Source organism: Malania oleifera, chromosome 4 (genome assembly GCF_029873635.1).
Source record: "Malania oleifera isolate guangnan ecotype guangnan chromosome 4, ASM2987363v1, whole genome shotgun sequence".
In the NCBI taxonomy this organism is placed as follows: Eukaryota; Viridiplantae; Streptophyta; class Magnoliopsida; order Santalales; family Ximeniaceae; genus Malania; species Malania oleifera.
This window is the reverse complement of record NC_080420.1, coordinates 13,713,604-13,726,426: the sequence shown is the minus strand read 5'-3', so window position 1 is coordinate 13,726,426 and position 12,823 is coordinate 13,713,604. Positions and strand designations below refer to the sequence as shown.

Here is a 12,823-nt window from a genome sequence, read left to right as displayed (position 1 = left end):
AGTAAGTAATCAATATACCTTCTGTTTGGTAGATGAGATCGAGTAGATCTCCTAAGCTCCGGAGCTGGAGTATGAGACGGTGGTGCGACGATCTACTCCACAGGTTCCTTCACCTGAGGATTCTCGGCATTCTGTTATTGTGACACATTCTGAGTGGACTAGTTCTAATCTCTTCTTCTTTGGGGCATATGTGTTTACTGGAAACTGACCCTCTTCTCTTTCCCGACTATACAATCCTCACACATGTCAATCTACACTGACTATAGACCACTCAATTTTCCCTTTGAGTGCATCACCTTGAGTCCCTTCTCGCTCATGTGACCGAGTCGTTGGTGCCAGATGTTGCTGTCGTTATTTCTTGCAGCAACTGAAATAGACATGGAGGTATTAGAGGTTAGAAAAAGTGTTTCGTTTTTCTTACCTCGCACAATCATTAATACACCCTTTGAAACTTTCCATTCATCGCCAATGAATTTCATCGTGTATCCCTCATCTGCCAGCTGACCAACTGAGATCAAATTCTTTCTCAGGTCTGAAATATATTTGATATCCTTCAGCTTCCATACTGACCCTTTTATATTGATCTTCACAACTCCCTTGCTGGTTATGTCGTAAGGTTGATCGTTGCCAAAGTACACCTTACCAAAATTACCCAGTATGTACTCCTTTAGGTAATCTCTGCAGCAAGTGGCATGAAATGAGGCTTTGGAGTCTAAGACCCAAGACTCCTGCTTGCTCTCCAAAGAACAGATCAACATCTCATCATTTTCGGAAGCAATATTTACTTCTGTCTTTGCCCTTGTCTCGTATTCTTTCTTCTGACTTCTACACTGGTTCTTGTAATGACCGATTTTTCCACAGTTCTAGCACTCAATAAATTTTGTACTTTGGGAACCTGTGGCTTGAGTACCTCTAGGATTTTTGGATTTAGACCGCCTAGGTCTAGATCTACCGTAGTTGTTTGATTGTCCATGCATGTTTCCTCTGCCTCGACTCTCCATGTTCAAGGCTGAACTCGAAGTGGAGTCATGGTTCGACTGCATTCTTATTTCCTCCGTCAAAATCATGGTGATGACCTCATTTGTATACAAGCTTAGATTTTCCTGCAAAGCTACTGATGGCAGTAACAACACCATTCCAACTTTCAAGCAACTGACTAAGAATCAATAGGGCCTGAATCTCATTATCAAACGTTATCCCGACTGAGGCGAGTTGATCCGACAACTCGTTGAAATTATTCAAATGTCTGCTGAAACTTTCACCTGCAGACATGCTCATTGTAAATAGTCTTTTCATAAGATGTACCTTGTTTGCGGCTGAAAGCTGCTCGTACATATTAGAGAGCGCATCCATTAGAGACTTGGTGATGTTATATGCTTGATATTGAATGTCATAGATTTTGACAACGTCATTCTGATGGTTTCGAGGGCTTTTTGATCAAGCAACTCCCACTCGTCCTCATTCATGGATGCTGGCTTACCCTTCAACGGTAAGTGTAATTCCTTCCCAAACAAATAATCTTCTATCTGCATCTTCCAGAAATCGAAATTGTTGCCATTAAATATTTTGATTTTTGAGCTCTTTTTATTTGACATCTCGATTTGCTAATCTAGAGATGGAATTAACTCAAATGGATAGCACGGTTAGATCTGGAATGATCGAACACCCTAGAAATGGTTCAAGTCGCTAAAAAAACGAACCCAAAACGATTCCAAAAGGCTCAGTCAAAGTTTTAGGTCAAACCTGGTCAAATGGTCAACTATGCTGACGTGGCAACTGACGTGGCAGTAGGGTCTACCTACTGACATGGGGGTGGGGTCCACCTGCTGACGTGGCAATGGGGTCCACCGAATGACGTGGCAACTGACGTGGCGCTGAGGCGGTGGGTCGGATCTTGGTCGGGGGACCGGTTCTCGAATTGACCCCGTGTGAGACTGTATGCGGATCAGGTCGGGTTTCCCCTGGGTTGGGTCGAGGTGGTCTAAGAGAAGAAGACGCGTGCAACGCGTGCGGCGTGTGAGGAGCTGGTCATCGGAGCGTGTCGAAACTTCTTGCTCCGGCAAGGCGCGTAAGCCTTCGTCTGGACTTCGTTCAAGCTCCGACTTACACGGTTCTCTTCGTATCGACGAGCTGAATATGATGGTGGCCTCAAAACTTAGTTTCGATCCACTAGACAGAGCTCTGATTTTGGGATCACTTTTGATCTGGCTTTCCTATGCCAACTGGGCTTTGATACCACTTGTTAGGAACTTGTGAGTAACCAGAAAGATGTGACACCAAAAATCTAATGTGGTTCGGTCAATATTGATATACGTGCGTGGAGCACACACCACAAATTCACTATTTCTCGAAAAATTACAATTCTCACTCTCTCTCTCCCTCTCTTCCTCCTCTTTTTTCCTCTCTGCTCTTTGAGTTTCTCACTTGTACCTATTACATTCCTCAGCCCTCTATTTATAGGGCTGATAGTTAAATTAATATTTAATCACAATTAAACATAATCAATCACAAATGGGAGGTTTACAATCATGGGATAAATGTGGATTAATTGCAAACCGTGTTCCAACTCATCACGCATCTCCAACTTCTGGCTCTCCTGTCTCCAGCTACAACACACTCAACTAATTATCCTGCATTATTTGCAACCTATATTCAATCCCATTAAGTTGCACCCAAGCATGCATCTCCTTCATATGACGAACATGGAATTGATAGCCATGTGATGCTTTATACTCCGCCTCATGCATGTGGTTTTTTTTTCTGTCCCATTTATCATGAACAAAATGGATTTCATATAATAGAGGGAAGATAAAAGAAAATGCTACTCCCAATTACCTGAGCAAAGTATTGGCTACTTTATATATATAGCAAAAACTCCGGACTGAAGATTGTGTATAAGGCCAAATGTGTGTGTCTGTGCCGTGGAATTTTGTATCAAAAAGTAGGGGTGAGTATAGTTCGGTTAACTGAATCATTACCCCCAAACCATCAATCGAAACGAAGTTTCAATTTGTTAGAAAATGTGAATCGAAACTAAACCATTTAAAACGGTTAATCAAAATTCGGTTAACTGCATTTTAGACCAATAGCCAATGGTTAACTACACCGACCCTTTAAGTATAATTTAAATTTTAAAATCACTAAAAATAATATATTTTCTTTCATGATAATCAACATGTAAATTTAAAATATTTAAAATAAAATTTAACACATGAATATTAGATTAATACAACTTTTCAATTTAAATTATTAAAAATTTATATGATATTATATATAATATGTATATTTATAGCAATAGTGGTTTGGTTCCGTTATTGTGGTCAGAGCCGAACTGATAACCAAAAAAATTAAGAACTCCGAACAAAAATCGAACCGAAAAAAAAAAAAAATGGTAAACCGATTTTTTAATTCGGTTTTTCTGTTTAGTTATGCTTTCGGTTTTTCTTGCCCACCCCTATCAATAAGGGTGTTTTCATTCATCAAAGAAAATATATGATGCTACTGTCAAGAACCCAAAGCATCACAAGATGGTAGTTCTGTAAGCTCATAGCACCAATGTAGTAGTCGTAATATTATATTAGTTACACAAAACACTTTACTAAGCTGCAATGGAAGTTATATAACTATATGTACCTATAACTAGTCAATTAGCAATATATGCATATTAGAACTAACGTTGTTTCTTGGGCCGCTGTTGATTGTTTCCACTAGATCCAACCAAAAGAATGCAGCTTGACTGGGCCAAACGCTTCAATATTATCCAGGGAATAGCTCGAGGACTTCTTTATCTCCATCGCGATTCTTGTTTAAGAGTCATTCACCGTGATTTGAAGGCAAGCAATATTCTTTTGGATGAACATATGGACCCTAAAATTTCAGACTTTGGATTGGCACGAATTTTTCGAAGGACTCAAGATCTAGCAAATACTGATAGGGTTGTAGGAACATTGTAAGCATCCTTTCCTTTTGTTTTATAAACTGCTGTTTCTGCTAAAAAAAATTTTCCCTTTTCACTAAAATGACAACATGAAATACAATGTGGACCTTCTGTTCATGAAAATACTTAATTTTCTTCCACTATATATTTTAACTGGGGAAACTTTTCATTTTATCTGGGAATAAATTATGCACACAGTTGGAGCATATAATGAACAAGTTTCCAAGTTTTCTCTTATTTCGGCAAAAAACATGCTACTGTGCTGTAAAGAAGAGAAAAATACTAAATTGTGTAATGCATGGAATATATTGACCAATAATAGATTATAGAAAGTTAGAGATGTTGAGGTTGATTCTTGATTGTCTTAGTTCTCTCTTTAACCTCCCTGGACTATGAGACTATGCTATGTAGAATTCTGTCTATGATATCATCATTTGACTTGCTTCGTTTTCCATCTTAACATGTATGCTCTCTTTTCTAGAAATATTTTCCATCCCTTGGCATGTGAATTGCCATAAGTGTTGTAACTTTGGATATAATAGTTTTAGCCCTTTGCATCAAAGCATCGATTATAACTTTTGTGTCTTCATAGAATTCAAGCATTAGTCTTAATCATATCTTAATCCAATGCAGTGGCTACATGTCCCCTGAATATGCTATGGGAGGAATATTTTCTGAGAAATCTGATGTCTTTAGTTATGGAATCTTGCTATTAGAGATTGTTAGCAGCAAGAAGAATACTGGCTTCTATTATAATGAGCAGCATATAAGCATTCTTGGTCATGTGAGTGAAGTCCCACCTTAATCCCAAATTCAAATGCTTCGATCATTCCTTTGTATTCTCTATTGGATACAGAATCGTACTGATGATGCAGGGTTAATACTTTTAGGCATGGCAGTTATGGAGTGAACACAGGGAATTAGACCTAGTGGATCAAGCATTGGCTGATACGAACTCCTCTTCAGAAGCAGCTAGATGCATACATGTTGCCCTTCTATGTGTTCAGGACCATGCTGTGGACAGGCCAACCATGTCGGCTGTAGTTCTTATGCTAAGTGGTGATTCAGAACTTTCACAGCCAAAGCAACCAACATTTTCTTTCCAAAGTTCTTCAGACTATGATCTCCCATCACAAGGCAACAGCAAATGCTCGATAAATGAGGTCACCATAACTACGATTACAGGAAGATAACTAATTACCAAAATAAGGTTTTTCATTAGAGGAGTTTATGTTGATTATAATTTTGTTGTTTTGATATCTATACTGATTAATGCGCCACATGATACATATCTTCTGTCTTATGATGAAAAAAAAACCCAAAAGCCATGTTAAATTGTAATGTCTCATTTATAAAATAACTAAAATTCACGAGGCAGCAGAGCTGGTGATTTGGGGTACTGACATGTGGACTATCTTCCATTCACCACAGAATGTATGCATGGTCAAGGAAAATATGTTTGTTTGAATCATCCAAAAAGTTAAAGCACTAAAACATGCATAGGCTTTTTGTTACACCTTTTCTCAATAAGGCTTGCTTAGTTGAATATATAACTCAATACATATGAATTTGTTTCTGGAAAGTCATGCTGTCATGTTGTTCTCAAACAATGCAGCAGTTTCAGCAGTTGGTAGGACATTTCTTCTCTTACTTGCCTTGTGTACTATGCAGAGAACTCTATCCTAGATTTAACAGTAATAATAATAATAATATAGAGAATTTCACTCCTGAGTATGGAAACTGCTAAGAAATCACGGCCTAATACTATGCACGCACACACACACACGTAGAGCAAAAAAACAAAAAGTAGAGAAAATTAAAAGAGAGAAGAAGAATAACGAATTTATATGATTCAACAATGTGCCTACGCCTACGGAGTCCCTGCGCAATTTGCCACTATCATCAAATGAACCATATTCATACCTTGGAGTGGGTTTCCCATTGAGTAGTGTTGTAACCAAGAGTTCAAATGAAGAAAGAAGAGAGGATAACAATATTAACGCTTTATCTTCATCTTCGATCCTCATGTCCAGTTTAAGCAAATTGCTGAGCGTCTATTTAAATTGATTTATAGGCTGATTTAGATCCCTACACTTAGGAAGAAATAACGACTTCTTCAAAAGAAATTTGTAAGTATTGCTCTTTGACATATATAGGCTCTCCAATTTTATCCATAAAACATTGACAATTTTCTCCTCCATCACACGAGTATGACAGAATTTGCTAATTAACCAAAATTGGATAGTATTGAAGGCAATCTGTTCTAGTTCCATCTAATCATCTTAATCCATATTCTTTGGGTTTTCTCTTGTTAAAGCCCTGTAAATCTTTTGTTGAATAAACAAAAGGTTATGCGCCCAGACGCACAAATTGGGACTTCACCCTACTCATCCATACTGTGATCTAAATGCAAACCCTAGAAAACCTAGCATGAACGTAATGCTTTGACACCAATTGTTAAGAAATTATGCCATAAGGTTATGTGCACAAACACACAACAAATACAAAAATTATTAAAAAATTAAAATAGAGAAGAAAAAATAATGAATTTGCGTGGATCAACAATATACATACATCCACACAGTCCCTTCATAATTTTCACTGTTATCAAATAAGAATTGTCTTAGGATTTCAACTTTTAGCTACAATATATATATATATATATATATATATATATATATATATATTGATTACGCGCTTAAACTACGTAATTAGGTGGTTTAATTCACGCATTGGGGCTTATATTTTTAATTAAATACCTAATTACTCTTAATATTTTAACACAGTTTCTTATTTGTAATATTTAGGTTTTATTAAGAAATTTATGAATTTTTGACATATTTTTACCGCAGGGAAATTATCGAGAGCTAAAATCAGAGTTAGTTTGTAATTCGCACATAAATTTCCCATCCGAGCTCCGATCGAGACGCTTCAAAATTCTAAAGAAAGATGAGAAAATTATCTACGACTTTTGTGTTTCGAGCTTTGAGAGATACAAGCTCTAGGATAGTCAATTTTGGCCTTGTTCATAGGAATGCAAGAAGAAGGAAACAAGAAGCAAAGAAAAAAAGAAGAAGGTGATTTAACCCGGCCATGCAGCCGGGTCCTCTCCAAACCGTGCATAGGGCTTCCCTCCTCTTCCTATATATTTTCTTTTTTTTTTTTTTCCTTCAGCGCCGATGTTTCACCCTCTTCCTCTCTTTTTCTTTTCTTATTTCCCTTCCTTTTCTTCTTCCTTGTCTCCTTCTCTTGCCGGCAATAGCCGAGAGCTCCTCCTTTTCCTTCTTCCTCTCCCTCTCCTTCTTCCCTTCCTCCCCTTGCTCCTGTGTTGCATCCATTCCTTATCTACCCGAGAAGACTCCTTCTGCTGCTCTCTACTCCAGCCAGCTTTCTCAATCCTTGATGCTAGTCCTTCCGAGAGTCCCTGCTGCTAGCCCTGCCGAGAGTTCCTGCTGTTGCTAAGACCTCCAACTCGAAGCACACACGGCCAGCTGCAGCAAGCTTCAAAATAACTCTCTCTCTCTCTCTCTCTCTCTCTCTCTCTCTCTCTCTCTCTCTCTCTCTCTCTCTGTTCTCTTCATCTTTTATACTTTCTTTAAATATTGTTAAGTGTTTTTCTATTTTGGATTGTATATTGAGATATTTTTATTTAAGTCACTTTAATTTATTTATTTTTCTTATTTAGTATTATCTTTAGATTAAAGTTGTTTTGTTTTTTGTTTGCTTGAATTAATTTTTGTTTGACTATGTTCGGTTTGATTTCTTAAAAAAAACAAAGGAGAATAAATACAAAAAGAAAAATATTTTCTTTAGGATCTATATTAATTGTCTTCCTTAAAATAAAAATTTTGGTGAGTTTGATTTAGTTTGAGTTTGATCTTATTAAAGTCCGATTTTTTTAGTGTTTTGTTTATGGTTTATTTCTTGAAGTCTCGGATTCTTGTTTAAGTTCTTAATTGCACTTAAATTAGTGTTATTTAAATTTGTGATTAATTGCGTTTTCATTCTTGCATGTTTTAATTAAGTAGGAAAGTTATCGCCTTTAGTTTTTATCCCAAAGTTCAAGCGTGTTTCAATTCTTGTTTGGTTCGGAATTTTAAATGTAGGATTTTCGTTTCTCGTTATTTAATTTAGTGCGTGTTAGGTTAGAGTTTAAATTGCACGTTATTTTAATTTGTTAAAGAAAACCTCAAACAATCCAAGAACCTGAATCTAAACTGAGTTCAGTGACTTTTTATTTTCGATTGGAAATGTGTAAAATTTGGAATTTAAGCACATTCCCTAAGGAGACGATCTGATCCTTGGGCTATTTATTACACGACATAACTCCTATATTTGGGATAACTTCCGAGCTAGTCATTTTTAGAGTGAGTTAAGTTTTTGGCGCCGTTGTTGGGGATTGCCAGTTTTAATTTCAAATTTTGTCTTTTTCCAATTATTTTTGATTTTTCATTAATTAAAAAAATAAAAAATAAAAAAAATAAAAAAAATTTAAAATTTTGAAAAAAGAAAAATTGATCATGCTTGTTTGCTGCTGTATTAGTGGATTTCTACTATTACATTAATGTTTGAGGCCCTGGATTCAAGATAACTCAAATACTATTTAGAATTTCATCTAGTATCAGTAGTGACACATAGAGCACAGAATCTGATTGTTCTCCTATTACTTTTACGAGTGATTATAAAATTGATTTGAGCAATCTGTTTGACCAATTCTTTGAGGAAGTCATGACTGCACCTACACCTCGTACATTTCAGGATTTTCTATAGCCTACATGCACATCCACACCTTCCTGTATTGTGTTACCACAAGATGCACCAAACTTCAACATTAAGCATGACATGTTATCTAAGATACCCCAGTTTCACGAGATGGATTCTAAGAGTCCGTACCAACACTTGACAGATTTTGTGTTGGTCTACACCACTTTCATTAATAGGGCTAGAACTGATAAATATATCAAACTTCGCTTATTTCCCTTTTCATTGAGAGATAAGGCAAAAATATGGTTTAATTCTCTGTGACCTAACTCTATTACTAGATGGGCTGAAATGCAGCGCGAGTTCTTACATAAGTTTTTCCCTTTTTAGAGAACTCAGTACCTACAGAAGCAGATCAGTCAGTTCATGCAAAAAGGTGACGAGACATTCCGGGCATGCTGGGAGAGATTCAAGGACCTGATGAACATATGTCCATCTCACGGATTCGAATCTTGGAGGTTAGTGAATTATTTTTATACTACTCTAACCCCTGCATGTAAACAGTTTGTCTAGACAGTGTGCAACGGGGAGTTCTTCAACAAGGAATCAGATAAGGCTTTATCATTCTTCGATTATTTAGCTGAGGGTGCCCAACAATGGAGCACACGTCATGAACGGGCACTAATAGAAGCACAACCTATCAGAGCGATCAGTGGTGGAGGCAGATACGAGGTCAAAAAGGAACCTAGTTTACAAGCTCTTGTTGTTGCGTTATCTAAGAAACTGGAGGTTATGGAAAAGCTTGAAGGTTTTGAAAGTTGATGATTGCTCTATCTGTGAGACCTCAAACCATAGACAGGATTGTCATTTACTACCAGTATGGCAGGAGAGTAGATTTGATCAGGTGCCATCGGTGAATTGGGTCAACAAAACTCATAATCAACCGTTCTCGAACACTTTCAATCCAAGATGGAGGAATCATCCAAACCTCTCATGGAGGAAAGATCAGCCCGGTCCATCAACCTCACGGTATCAACAAGTTCCTCAATCTTATGCATCGTCTCCGTAATCGATATATCATCCAGTTGCAGCTCCTTAACAACTTTTTGGAAATTCAAAGGAGAAACAAAAATAAATAAATAAAAAATGTGTGAAGGAAAATAAGAAGGTTGCATTTGAAAGGACCACGTGAGGCCCATTCATGCATGGGCCATGCATGCAAAGAGGAAGCTGAGCTGTTTCTAGAATGGCAGTGAGATAGCCCATGAAGAGGCACTGAAGAGGGAAGTTGTTGACCTTATTGGTCATATGCCGTTTTGATTATGAAAAATACTCTAATATTTAATAGTTGATGAGTTTGTGTGCAGGACCAATTGGAAGTATCATATGGTGCACGCACATGACACATGAAGTAAAGACCTGAAGACCCTGAAAATTATTTCATGTTGTATTGTACTTTAATCCTTTATTTGGGTCTGTAATAGTAACATAAGAATATGGTCTGTAATAATTAATGTCTTACCTGCATGGTAGGATGGATAAGCTCAAGACCATAGATGGACCTTAGGGAACACCCTTCGGTCAACTGAAGGTTAACCGACGCCAGATTTTTGGGGTTAATTCTCAAATACCTTAGACTGACCTTAGGACCCACAAATCTGCATGAAAAAGTTGTCTATTGCATTAAAAATAAACATCATATGAATAGGGTGAATGTATAAGGGAGTTGGAATCGAAATGCATTTTTTGCATGTTCAGTCGATCTAACTTTCATAGTGTAAATCTGTTGGTCGACCGAACTGCTCAAGTGGTCAACATTTTGACCATAGCTCAGTCGACCGTACTGTACCAAGCTCATATGACTTGATCGACCGAACTCCCACATTTGACTCCTCGATCGACTGACCAAATTTAAATGGGCAACACCCTAGTCGACCAAACCCACACATGGGAGAATCCAATGCATTGGTCGACTGACTTTATTGTTCAAAATCACCTGGTTGACCAAACCGCGTGGAAATGGAAAATTGCCCTTAAGACACTAAGTCAAGTCAACTGAACTCTCAGTTCAAACTCTCCACGGTCGACTGAACTTAGTTACTTGGTCAATCGAACTTCAAGTCTGGTCGACCGGTGCTCTCAGGGTTGGACATTATTTTTAACTGCAGTTAAATTTTTTAAACAGGATTAATGGTGTTAAAATGTTTTTAAACAATCCTAATAATACCCTACATGTCTTGAATAGTTATATTTTTAGGGAACTCTATATATACCCCCTCATTTGGAAAAATTAGTATGAGATTAACAAAATAATTAGTAAATATCCTCTGAGTCTCAAAAAGCCTATATTTCATATTCAAGCTATATACTTCCATTCTTATTCATCTATATTGCAAATACCACTTAGTGAGAGTGCTCTTGTGTTCATCTCACCAAACTTAAACCCTCACTTGTTTGTTTTGATTGAGATTAATTTTTCTTTGAGAGTAAGCTTCTAATTTTTCCAAGGGGCTTCGTAAATAAGCCTTCTATAGAAAAACTTCTTAGGGTTTCTGAATTTTGCATTTTCATTGCAATACTTAAGAGTTCATATTGTATTTTGGTTGTGAAATAATATTTTACAAATCGATTTCAAATATCTTTTGTGGTTTATTATGAGAAAAATATTTGTTGAAGGTATTTGAAATGTGCTTAAAGATAAATACTATTTTACAAACCGATTTCAAATATCTTTTGTGATTTATCTTGAGAAAAATATTTTGAGATATTTGTTAGCGTGTTGAAGATCTTTGTTGTCATACCTTTTGATTGAGATTATCATTTTATTACAAAGATCAAATAAATATTTTACAAACCATTTTTGAATATTTCTTGTGGTTTATATTGAGAAAAATTATTTGCTGAGATATTTGAAGTGTGCTTGTGATATTTGTTTGTGCATTGTGATTGAAATCATTTTTTGACACAAAGATGATATCATTTACACTCTTACATACTGATTGCAATATTTGCATAATTATTTGAGAGTAGACACTTAGACTACACTGAGCTTATCAAATCCTATCTTTTGGTAGTGCATTGATTATATTGTGTATAGTGGTACATATTAGCTTATGTAAGAAGTGTTTGTTTGTACTTAAAATTTTAAATATGTAGTATTCCAGACGTGGGCCTGAAGAGGGAGACTAGCCCTATTGAATAGTCCCAAATTGGCTTAAACCCGGTTAGGAAAGTTAGGTGCGCCATCCTGGTAAGGCGTGTTGGTTGAGATTAGCCCCTTGAATTGACCTGGTTGTAACCGGTGCTGCTCCACTCGTTAAGTGAGCTTTAGTAGAATCCTTGAGCTTGCGAGCTAGAGGCGGGGACGTAGGCACAGTTGACTGAACCCTGACAACATATCGTGTGTCTATTCATATTTTCGCACTTTATAATTACCGCACGTGTATGTTATGGTGTAAATGATGCATATGATTTAAATTTTTGTATATTATATTTATCGGCATATTTGGAATTGCATAGAAAGACCCTAGGTTGTATTATACGGCTATCTCGTTTAACCTATGAGATAAATTTTAAAATTTCAATTCACCCCCCTCTTAGGAATACACCAAAGCTAACGGAAGTTGTGAGCTTCATGCATGGGCCATGCACGTAAGTCCAATGCAAAAAGGAAGCTAAGCCATAGGGTTACATAGGGGCGAGGATGCACTAGAATAAAGAAAAAGAAAAAAGAGAGTTTTGGATGGGAGGAGAGTAGACGTGAGCTGCTGCTGTGCTGGCAGCCATGCACATGAAAAGCAAAAGAGTCTCATGCCATAAATGAAAAAAAAGGAGCACGTGGGCGTGCGTGGGAAGAAGTCGGGCCATGCACTGAGAGAGGAAGTCGGGCTGTGCATTAAGGAAGGTCTTTGTTTTGAGTATTTTATTGTTGAGTTTACTTTACTTTTATTTAAAGTTAATGTTGGAATTAAATGTTTGTTTAAGTAATGTGTTAAGTTTATTTTATTGTTGAAGAACCTTTTTTTTTATTAGCTTAATTTTTGTTTTAGTTCTCTCACTCTCTCTCTTGTTCTCTTATTACTCTAATTAATTAGTTTGTTTAAACTTCAATGTCATTTTAATATTTAATGAAACTTATTATTGTTGGATTATTTTCATTTAAGCTCATTTCAATGTGTGTTTATT

General features: G+C 36.7%; 1 pseudogene; it reads left to right on the top strand.

Annotated features, from left to right (window-relative positions):
• Positions 1–9,460, top strand: part of LOC131153695 (uncharacterized) — a 60,737-nt pseudogene extending 51,277 nt beyond the window's left edge.
• The last annotated feature ends 3,363 nt before the right edge of the window (positions 9,461–12,823 follow it).